Consider the following 11202-nt stretch of genomic DNA (forward strand, 5'->3'; position numbering starts at 1 on the left):
TCTCTTATCTTTCTCTCTCTATCATCTATCTATCCATCATCTATCTATCTATCTATCTATCTACCTACCTACCTTCCTACAGCTTTTTAACTCTATAGAGACTCATGCCACCCCTCCTGGATAATCTCTTCTCCCTTGGCTTCCATGATGCCACCCTTTCCTTAATCCTCCCCTAAATGCCTGCCAGTTCCTTTGCTCATGCCTTTATTGACTCATCATCACCCTCAGAAGAACTGAGTGTGGGTAGCCACAGATATGGGGGGAGATTAGTGGTGGGGGGAGCTGCTTCCATCATAGTTGATCATCCCCCAATGTTGTTAATAAGGTCAAAGTTCTGCTTCGACTCCCTTTGCTCAGCATCAGTTCATGTAATTCTTGCCATTCTAAAGTCTGACCACTCATGATTTCTTTTTTTTTAGGGTTTTTTTTTTTGTAAGGCAAATGGGGTTAAGTGGCTTGCCCAAGGCCACACGGCTAGGTAATTATTAAGTGTCTGAGACTGGATTTGAACCCAGGTACTCCTGACTCCAAGGCCAGTGCTTTATCCACTACACCACCTAGCCGCCCCTACTCATGATTTCGTATAGAACAATAATACTCCATAACATTCATATATCAGAACTTGTTCAGCCATTCCCCAGGTAATGGCTGTCCTCTCAAATTCCATTTCCTTGCCACTACAAAAAAGAGTTGCTATAGATAATTTTGAACATGTGAGACTTTCTCCATTTTTTATGATTTCTTTGGAATATAGACCTAGTACTGGTAATACTGGGTCAAAGGGTATGATCAGCTTTATTGTTCTTTGGGCATAGTTCCAGATTGATTGGATCAGTTCATAACTATACCAACAGTGTCCCAATTTTCCCACATCCTTTCCAACATTGAACATTTTCCTTTTTTGTCATCTTAACCAATCGGATAGGTATGAGGTGGTAGTTCATAGTTGTTTTAATTTGCATTTCTCTAATCAATAATGATTTGGAGCATTTTTTCTTATGACTATATATAACTTTAATTTCTTTACCTGAAAACTACCTGTTCATATCCTTTGACCATTTATTAGTTGGAGAACGACTTGTATGCTTATAAATTTGACTCAGTTCTCTATATATAGTTTAGAAATGAATCCTTTATCAGAAATACTGGCTATGAACATTGTTTCCTAGCTTTCTGCATTCCTTCTAATTTTGGTTGCATTTGTTTTATTTGTGCAAAACCTTTTTAATTTAATATAGTCAAAAATATCTATTTTTGCAATTTATAATTCTCTATCTCTTGTTTGGTCAAAAACTCATTTCATCTCCATCTTATTCTCCTAATTGGCATTATGTCTAAATCTTGTACCTACTTTGACTTTATCTTGGTTTAGGGTGTGAGATGTTGGTCTATACCTAATTTTTGCCATCCTATTTTCAGAGGAAAACAGGCATATTAATGTACTTTATTTTAGAGCTGTGAATTGGTCCAGCCATTCCAGAAAGTCCTTTGAAATTATGTCCCCAAAGGTGCTAAACTCTACATATCCTTGATATAACTAGTAGGCCTCAAAGAAATCAAAGAAAGAGTTAAAAAACCCTCATGTACAGAAATATTTTAAATAGCTCTTTTTTATAGTTTAAAAAATCCTGGGAAACTCAAAGAGTCCCCATCTTTTAGGGTAATGGAATACTATTGTGCCATAAGAAATGATGAAAGGGTTTGTTTAGTGAAACTTGGGAAGACTTAATGGGAACTGATGAAGAGTGAAGTGAACAAAACAAAACAATTTAGGCAACAACAGTATTGTACAGTCTGATTTTTTTTTAGGTTTTTGCAAGGCAGTGGGGTTAAGTGACTTGCCCAAGGTCACATAGCTAGGTAATTATTGTCTGAGGTCATATTTGAAGTCAGGTCCTCCTGACTCTAGGTCTGGTGCTCTATTCACTGCACCACCTAGCTGCTCCAATTTGTTTTTGTTTTTGTTTTTGTTTTTTAGGTTTTTGCAAGGCAGTGGGGTTAAGTGGCTTGCCCAAGGTCACACAGCTAGGTCATTATTAAGTGTCTGAGGCTGAATTTGAACTCAGGTATTCCTGACTCCAGGGTTGGTGCTTTGTCTACTGCGCCACCTAGCTGCCCCAAATTTGGTCTATTCTTAAAAAATATTTTGCTTTAATCAGCCAAGATCCTTCTCACCCTCCTACCCCAAATTCTCCTTTTCCCATCCCGTGCCCTTGAGAACACGAGAAAAACAAAACCCATTTCCTGTATGACTAGTTCATCAAAATACCACATTGATCATGAATAAAAGAAAGTGTGTCTCTGAATCCCTCTCCTCTCCAATAGGAGTTGGCCAGCATGTTTCATCATTAATCCTCTGGAAATCTTGGTTGGTCATTATGCTGATCACAATATCACTTTATTCATCCATTCTTCACTTTTTGGGTACTCCCTTGGATTTCCATCTTTTGCCTCCTCAAAAAGTTATATTTTGTACATTCTTAGAATTTATTTTGTTGAGTGAATCCTTCCCTTAACATACTTTCCCTCTAATTCTCCCTACACCCCCCCCACTTTCTCTCAAATTTCCTATTGAGTGGAATGGATTTTTATACCTAACTCTGTGTGTATATTCTTTCTTTTCTTATATAAATATCTACTTGTGGCATAGATATGTTGGGGATTAAGGGGTGTTAGTGCCACTGGTATGAGTGACTACTGAGCCCTTTTCAGAGCTGGCTCATCCACCTGCCAACCAATTCCCACTTGTGTTTCCAAGAAGTTGTAGTATGCTATACCATGCTAAAACCATCTCGGCAGATGGGCTTGATTTAGCCTGATTTAACCTGATTTGGTTGAGGGTAACTGATGGACCTCAAACCTGCCAGTGATTGGGGCGGGGGCATGGGAAGACTTCCCAGGTAGAATAGGTGGATGTGAACAAATTGTTCCAATGGACCATGAAGACAGTGGAAGTGGATGCTGTGGAGCACTTAGAGCTTGATTAAACTGAAGATGCCAAGGTTATCCGCTGCATTCTGGGCCTTTGCCAGTTGTCTTGACTGTTGCTACTACATACTGAAAACTCTGGAAGAGAAAGGGAGGATGACTATTTCATGTGACTCTGCCTAATTTAAATTCAGTCTATGTGTGAGTCAAAAGACATCACTCATACCATTTTACCATTTTACCTACCTCAAAGACCTATGGCGGTGGGCAAATGATGAAGCAGCAGGTGCAGATACAACCCTTCCCACAGGAAGCCCAGGTCATAGGATCTCAGTGGACTGAAGTAGCTTTGGGATTCAGCAACCTCTGAGCAGCCTTTTTAAAGGATTGTATTGTTTAATCCCTGGGGAAGGGGTTAGAAGCAGTGCCAGAGCTTCCCTAAAGGGGCTAGAAAGGTGAGGAAGGGGGCTAGGTAATTATTAAGTGTCTGAGACTGGATTAGAACTCAGGTCCTCCAGATTCCAGGGCTGGTGCTCTATCTGGTGAGCCACCTAGCTGCCCAGCCTGACACTTAATACAGAGGTGAGAGACGTGAATTGAAAAATTAGAGAAATATATTTTTGGACATAGTAATTATAGAAATTTATTTTGCTTAACTAGACATATTTATGATTTTTTGGTATCCTCAATGATGGAGTAGTATTAGGGTGGGAGATGGAGAAGGTGGAATTTGACTCATTAAAAAAATAAACCAGAAAAAAGAAAAAATAAACTTTTCAAGGGCATGAATAGTGGTATTTTTCATCTTGGTATCCCTAGTTCTCAGAACATCACTAGGTAGGCTATAGGACTCTAACAACTATCTTATCATCTTGATTTGAATTATTTAGATGCCTCTGTGATCTTGCTCAAGAACTTTCCATAGCTCCCCATTGCTTACTGCACCCACTACCAACTCCTTATCTAGGCTTTGGACATAGTCATCACTTATAGCCACGTTTCTGCTTCTTATCTCACACCCTCCAGTCATACTACACTACTTATTCACTATGGTTTGTTCAAGTCCTCCTGTCTCTTCCCTTTTCTTGCTTTACTCACGTCTAAAATACATTTTTGACTCTCTCTCTCTCACCCAGGCTGAGAGCCTCTACTTGGTGATATCTCTCCTTTCCTTCAAGGCTCAGCTCAGGTGCATCATTCTTCATCATGTCATCCATCATCCCCAGCTTCTCACAGAACCCCAAATCTACCATTTTGCTGTCTGTGTATCACATCATTGGATCCCTTATCTGTAACATGATAGAGTTGAAGTAGATGATGACTAAAGTCCCTTGAAAGTTCACTAAGATGTGATTCCTCTCCATGGTTACCTTTGAAACATGTTTGTAAAGGAACTAAACTAAATTGTCTTGTAAGACAAGACCTGAGCTCCTATTCAACAGAAGTTTCTCTTGAGTTTGCTTGGAGATAAACCTTCAGGGACCCACCCTGGAGGCTGTGGAAACCGGCCCTTTAGGCTGTTTGTCAATGGCCTGTTGGTACCATTTCAACAAAACAAACAGCATTAGCATCAGAAGAGAATTGGTTGGTTGTCCTCAGCCTTTCTGAGATTCATCAGTGTCCCTTCTAGTAGATTTGGGATTTTGCTGTACTTTTCACCTCTTGAGACAATGATTATAAATACAAATGGCCTTTGGGATGTGTGTGTGTGTGTGTGTGTGTGTGTGTGTGTGTGTGTGTGTTTAATAAGTTTCTTTCCAGGTTTGCCCCTATTTTTGTTAATGTTAAATGGTGCTTCATATCTATACATTTTTTTTGGGCAAAGCTGATTTGCTCATTCAAGGGGAGGCTGTGAATATTCAGAAAACAGAACACTGAACTCTGGGTCAAATAGGCTGTGTGTTTCCTACAGGTGGTAGCTATTGATGTAGAATATGTGTATGCAATTTACAGGTGTGTGAAAGGTAATCCTTAGGAAAATGAAGCCTTCTTTTATTTGACTATAAATGGCCCAGAGAGAGGCCAGAGACAGGGGGTTATTTAGTTCTATTTGCAGGATGGTGTATTACTGAGTAGAGAAAACAGTGGATTTGGGATAGAGTTCAACAACTGTGGGAAAGACCAAGTAAGAAAATATATATGTAAAGGAAATTAAACAAATTCTTAAAGCCCTAAATATCCATGCCTGCTAGGATTATTAAAAATACCCAGAAAACAGAACAAATACAGAAAATTGAATCTGGACAAGGAAAGATTTTTATGACAAATGCTTCCTCTGGTCACTTTGGATAAAATGATGATGATGATGATGATGATGATGTTGATAGTGATAACTATAAGGATGGTTTGCATTTATACAACTGATGTGATATATGATTATATCTTAATATCTTGTTTATCTGATAATCTCATATTCTTTAAAGCTTGCAAAGCTCTTTATATTATGATCTTGTTTGATCCTCACAACAATCAGAAAGGTAGCTATCAACCTCATTTTTCAGATGAGAAAACTGAGGTTTGGAGTCATTGAATTGACTTGCTCAGTTATATAGTTGGTAAGCATCTGAGGTGGGACTTAAACCGAGGTCTTAGCCACTTTCTAGAAGGAAACAGCTTGTTTGAGTGTTATTAGTTTTGTAGGTGGGCAAAGGAGAAATTTAAATTTTTGTTTGAATTCTTTTCCTGTGTTAAATATAAATTTTTTTTAGTTTTTTTTTTTGCAAGACAAATGGGGTTAAGTGGTTTACCCAAGGCCATACAGTTAGGTAATTATTACATGTCTGAGGTCAAATTTGAACACAGGTCCTCCTGATTCCAGGGCCGGTGCTCTATCCACTGCGCCACCTAGCCACCCCTTAAATTTTTAAAAATTTAAAAAATTTAAAAATTAGAAACATTATAAGCACCAAATAAAATGAACGTTTCCATATGCAAAGTAGAGCACATGATGCCAATGTTTGCTAAGAGGCTGCATCCAGGAAGTTTTTATTGCATTTAGGGAAACAGAAGACAGTGTTTGTGATGAGGTCATGAGATATGCAAGACTTAAGTAGAAGGTGACCAATGTATTGCTCTTTCCAACTCCAATCCTCCCAAGGACTATGTCTGGTGATCTGAGCCTACTCTAGCATTAAAGTCATCCAGAATTATAAGCTTGTCCTCTTTAGGTACATTGATGATAAGGATCTCCAGGTCTTCATAACTTTTTCTTTAACTTCAGCAGTGTTCATCATAGTGGGAGCGTATATGCATTGATGATGGTGGCATGGCGTTTTCCTATATATTCAGACAGAAGGAGACTCAGGAGAGTGAAGGGTGCAAAAGCCTCAAGAGGAGATAATGTCAGGAAAATGAGGGTGGTCAACAATGTCAAAGACATCAGAGAAGTCAGCCTGTCATCCCCTCCTTTTGGTAGGTATTCAAGAATGTTGATTAGATTAGTTGTGATTGAAAGACCTACCCCAGCTTCACTTGGCCACTCCAGAAAAACGAGTATCCAGCTCTGACTTCAGTACCCTGGCCTTCATCTGCCAGCCCTGTTTCACTCAGGGCTGCTATTTGGATACCATACCTGCTGAACTCTCCTGCAAGAAGAGCTGTTCAGGGAGCAGATGCACCGAGCTGGACAGCGAGCTGCGCTGCGGGAGGCATGGCAGGGCAGGCTTTTAGAAAGTTTCTTCCCCTCCTTGACCAAGTTTTGGTGGAAAGGAGTGCTGCTGAGACCGTTACCAAGGGAGGTATCATGCTTCCAGAGAAGTCTCAAGGAAAAGTATTACAAGCCACAGTAGTGACTGTTTGATCAGGATCCAAAGGAAAGAGTGGAGAGATTCAGCCAGTTAGTGTGAAAGTTGGAGACAAAGTTCTTCTTCCAGAATACGGTGGCACCAAAGTAGTTATAGAGCACAAGGACTATTTCTTATTTAGAGATAGTGACATTCTGGGGAAATATGTGGACTGAAATCACTAATGAAGTGGCCTCTGAAAGTTGCCCATTCCACTGAAGTTCTGAAATCTTTGTTTCATCATGTAAATAATTTCCAGGTCTCCTGTTTTATAATAAATGGATATCTTGTGTCTCTTTAAAAAAAAAAAGAGCTGTTCCTCTTTCAGGTCCATTGGATCTTGTGCTGCCCATGAGTGTGCGCTTGTTCCATGCACTGATGGTGAGTGGAATCTTCTTTGAAGTTTTTGTAGATTTTTTTTGTGTCTTGACCACATTGTGGGATCCCCTGCCTGCAGCAGTAATCAGGCCAGGGTTGGGTAAACAGAAAATGTTTAGGGCACCTTTTCTAGCCCCTTCCTTGCATCAGGAGGTGAGCAGTGAGATGCTTAAAATGCCTGCTCAGTCACCCAGGGGTTGCCAAATCCCACTGCTGCTTCCAGTGGGGAAATGACCTTATGGCCCGGGCCACCTGTGTGAAGGGTCACGACTACAGCCCTCAGTGCTTCCACATCTGCTTCCTCACTCGCCTGTCACCACTGGACTTTGAGGAATGGTTATGAGTGATGCCTTTTGTTGCCTACATAAATTGGATTTTAAGTGAGGTAGAGCTGCACAAAGTCAATCATCTCACTCTTTCTTCTAAAGTCATCCAGCATAGCAAGACGAGAGTCAAGACAACTGGCGATGGCCTTAGATGCAGTGGATGACCTTGGCATCTTCAATGTCTAACCAAGCTTTATCAGTATTGCGCATCAAACTCATGATGGTGTGCTCGCCCAGGTTCTGGATAGTGGACAATGCTCTTGAGATTTCCCAGTGACCAGTGGAGTAAAACAAGGATGTGTCCTTGCTCCCATACGTTTTAGTATGTTTTCAGCCGTGTAATCAAATGCCTTCAATGAGGATGCCGCACTGATGGCAAATTCTTCAACTTGTAAAGGCTACAAGCCTAGACCAAAGTGGAAGGAGTATTGGTGCATGGTTTTCTGTTTGTAAATGATGGTGCATCAATGCAGCCTCTGAATCTGAGATGCAGCAAAGTATGGATCGATTCTCTGATGCTTGTGCTCATTGAATACCAAGAAAACCCAGGTGCTCCATCAGCCAGCACCACCCCTTCCACATGTGGAACCAGTGATTAGAGCAAATGGGAGCTTTGAGTACTTTGGGCAAGTTCACTTCCCTTGGCAGTGTCCTTTCCTGGGAGGCACACATTGATAATGAGGTTGACACATGCATTGATAGTTAGCTCAGTATTTGGAGGCTCCAAAAGAAAGTGTGGCAGAGAAGAGGTGTTAGATTGAGGACCAAGCTGAAGGTCTACAGAGCCATTGTGCTGACCTCATTGTTATATGGCTGTGAAACCTGGACGGTCCACCAGCACCATGTCAAGAACACTGAATCACTAATTGTCTTAAGATTCTGAAGATCACCTGGCAGGAGAAGGTTCCAGACACAGGTCCTTTCTCTAGTTAAACTGCCTAGCATTCCAACATTACTACAGAGAGGTCAACTATGATGGGCTGAAACACGTTAGAATGCCAGATGTAAGCTTGCCAAAAAAAACTTTTATGGAGAGCTCACACAGGACAAGTGCCATGGGGTCAGAAGTGATAGAGATACCCTGAAGGTCTCTTTAGATTTGATATGGCATGGGAGACCCTGGCACCAGAGAGTGGGCTGTCCTCTATGAGGGAGGCAGAATTAAAGCAGCTCAAAGGAAACATGACATTGTTTAGAATACTCACCCCAAGGGTTCACCTGGACTGTGTGCCCGATCTGTCATTCCGAGCTCATATTGCTCTGATCAGCTACAGTTGATGCGCTGTCATCTGTCTCAAATATAGCAATGTCATTTTGGTCTTCTTCGATAATCAGGGACAAGAACAAGAGCACCTGAGGACTGCACATGAAAGGCCATGTCTAAATGCTTCGCAGTTCTCAAACTTGACTTCTCTGATGCCTTTGACCTTTGTTGACCACTTTTAGTTCCCTTGAAATCCTCTCCTCTCTAGGCTTTTGCACCTTCACTCTCCTGAATGAATACTTTCTTGGTATCCTTTGCTGGATCTTCCTCCTGGTCACCTCCACTAATTGGGATTATTTCCCGAGGTTCCGTCCTGGCCTTTCTTCTCTTCAGCCTCTGTACTACTATCTCACCTGTTTTCATGGGCCCAATGTCCTTTTCTATTAGGCCTATTTATTCGGCCCTGGCTCCTCTCTGGATCTGTATCACCTCCTGCCTGTGACCTGGGTGTCTCGGCCATCTCAGGCTCCACAAATCTAAGAACGGAACTCGATCTTTCTTCCTGAATCTTCCCTTCCTTTCTTTTTCAAGGAAACCATCATCTTCCAGACCTTCCAGGTTTGTAACCTCAGGCTTGTTCCTGACTCCTCCAAGGCACTTACTCCACACGTCCAGTCTGGTTATCAGATCTGATTATTTCTACCTTCATAATATCTTGACCTATGTCAAGAAGATAGGTCAAATTTGAATTCCGATCTTACTAGCTGTGTGATCTTTGACAAGGTCACTTGACCTCTGCCTCAATTTTTCTCACCTATAAAATGGGATAATAGAACCCCGCTCATAGGATTGTTGAGAAGTTGAAAAGAAGTATTGGTTAAGCACTTTGTCCATGTTAAAGTGATATGTCTAAATGTTAGCTATTTTTTCTATTGTCTATCATTTCTCTACTCATTAGAGCCAACACTAGTGGGTCTGGCCTCATCCCCGAGATTCTGCAGTAATCTCCTCGTGGGCTTCCCTTTCTCAAGGTCTCCGCACTCAAGTCCATCCTCTCCTCAGCTGCCAAGATGATCTTCCTAAAGTGCAGATAGGACCATGTTAGTCCCATAGGCTGTAAATTCCAGTGGCTTCCTATTTGCTCCAGGATCAAGTATGAAATCCCCTTATTTGGTGCCCAGTTATGTTTACCCATTAAAATGTGAGCTTCTTGGTTAGTAGGGACTGCCTTTTCCTTACTTTGTATCCTTTGCACTTAGCACAGCACTTTGCCCAAAGGAAGAATTCAATAAATGCTTTCGTTGGAAGCCAAATGAAATGGTGCCTTCATAGCACGCCTTACAAACTACTCCAGACAAATCACAGAAGGGCTGATCTGCAGTGGCGCTCCGACACCAGGCACATCCCATGCTGAGGAAACCAGAAGTCTTGAACAGGCTGCCACAAATGTGTAGTGAGTGTAACTGGTGCTTTAAGTTGGTGCAAATTTATCCTTTAAAATTCATCACAGAACATTTCGTGAGGACAGAGACCATGTCTTCAACTTTGGAAACATCACTAGCACTAATTTGTTGAATGGTTACAAAATGCAAGGGTTCTCGTGTTTGTGATGAACTGTTTGAGAATCCTAAAGGATGGAAAGGTGGGCATTAGGCAAGGGAGCAGTGTGAACACCACTGAAGCTATCAAGGCTGTGGGAAGGCAGGCTGAAAGGTCCTTAAATGCCAACAGGAGTGGCGTTTTTCTCCTAGTTTTAAAGAACCCCCAAAGGCTTTTGAGCAGAGGAAGGACTGTGCCTCAAGAAGACTAATGGCATGGAGATTGGGCAAGATCAGTGAGACTTTGCAGTTTACTAGACAATGAGAACCTGCGTGTTGTTTTGTGTCTGGTGAGGAGGACCTGGACTGTTGTCTCCAGGAGATGCAGGTGGGCAGTTGGGCACAGCACCACACTGGATTTGGAGTCAGGGGCCCCAGGGTTCAGTCACGCGTCTGACTCTGGGCTGAATCTTTAATCTTGGGTATCACCTAATGCTGTTTCCAGTTGAGAGGGCAGAGGGTCAGCTGTGGAGCCCAGTTGTTGGGCAGGGGGCCCCCCAAGTCTGCAGGTAACACTTTACACATCCAATGGAGGTAGATTCTGCAATATGACCAATGGTCATAAATCCAATGGCAGCTATTTGCAAGAGGGAGGCAATTCCAAGAGATTTTAATAGCCTACCTGGGAATTCACCATGTTTGGTTAGAATAATAAACGCTAAGTTACAAAGGAAGAATTTTGGCCTATTACTATAGGATGACAATAAGAAATCCTCCACATCAACTGAGGCAGTTTCCTTGTCTGTAAAACAGGGCTGGATCCGATGATCTCTAGAGACTTCCTTGAAATTCTTGGATATTCAACTACACTTAACTACAAGGGGCTTGAAGATATTGAGGATGTGGCAGAGTAAGGAGACATCTGGATGACAACTAGAGGCCGCTCCCTTTTCACCAATGAGAACTTGTTTTCAGAGCTCATTGCAGTGGATAGAAAAGGAGAATTGAGGAAAGGAGAAGGGGGACCCAACAGCTGTAGAAATTCC

General features: G+C 41.7%; 1 pseudogene; it reads left to right on the plus strand.

Moving 5' to 3' along the window:
- The first annotated feature begins 5387 nt into the window (after positions 1 to 5387).
- LOC141490689 (10 kDa heat shock protein, mitochondrial pseudogene) lies at positions 5388 to 10915 on the plus strand (annotated as a pseudogene).
- Positions 10916 to 11202: the final 287 nt, after the last annotated feature.

The sequence above is a fragment of the Macrotis lagotis genome, chromosome 6 (genome assembly GCF_037893015.1).
Source record: "Macrotis lagotis isolate mMagLag1 chromosome 6, bilby.v1.9.chrom.fasta, whole genome shotgun sequence".
Classification (NCBI taxonomy): domain Eukaryota; kingdom Metazoa; phylum Chordata; class Mammalia; order Peramelemorphia; family Peramelidae; genus Macrotis; species Macrotis lagotis.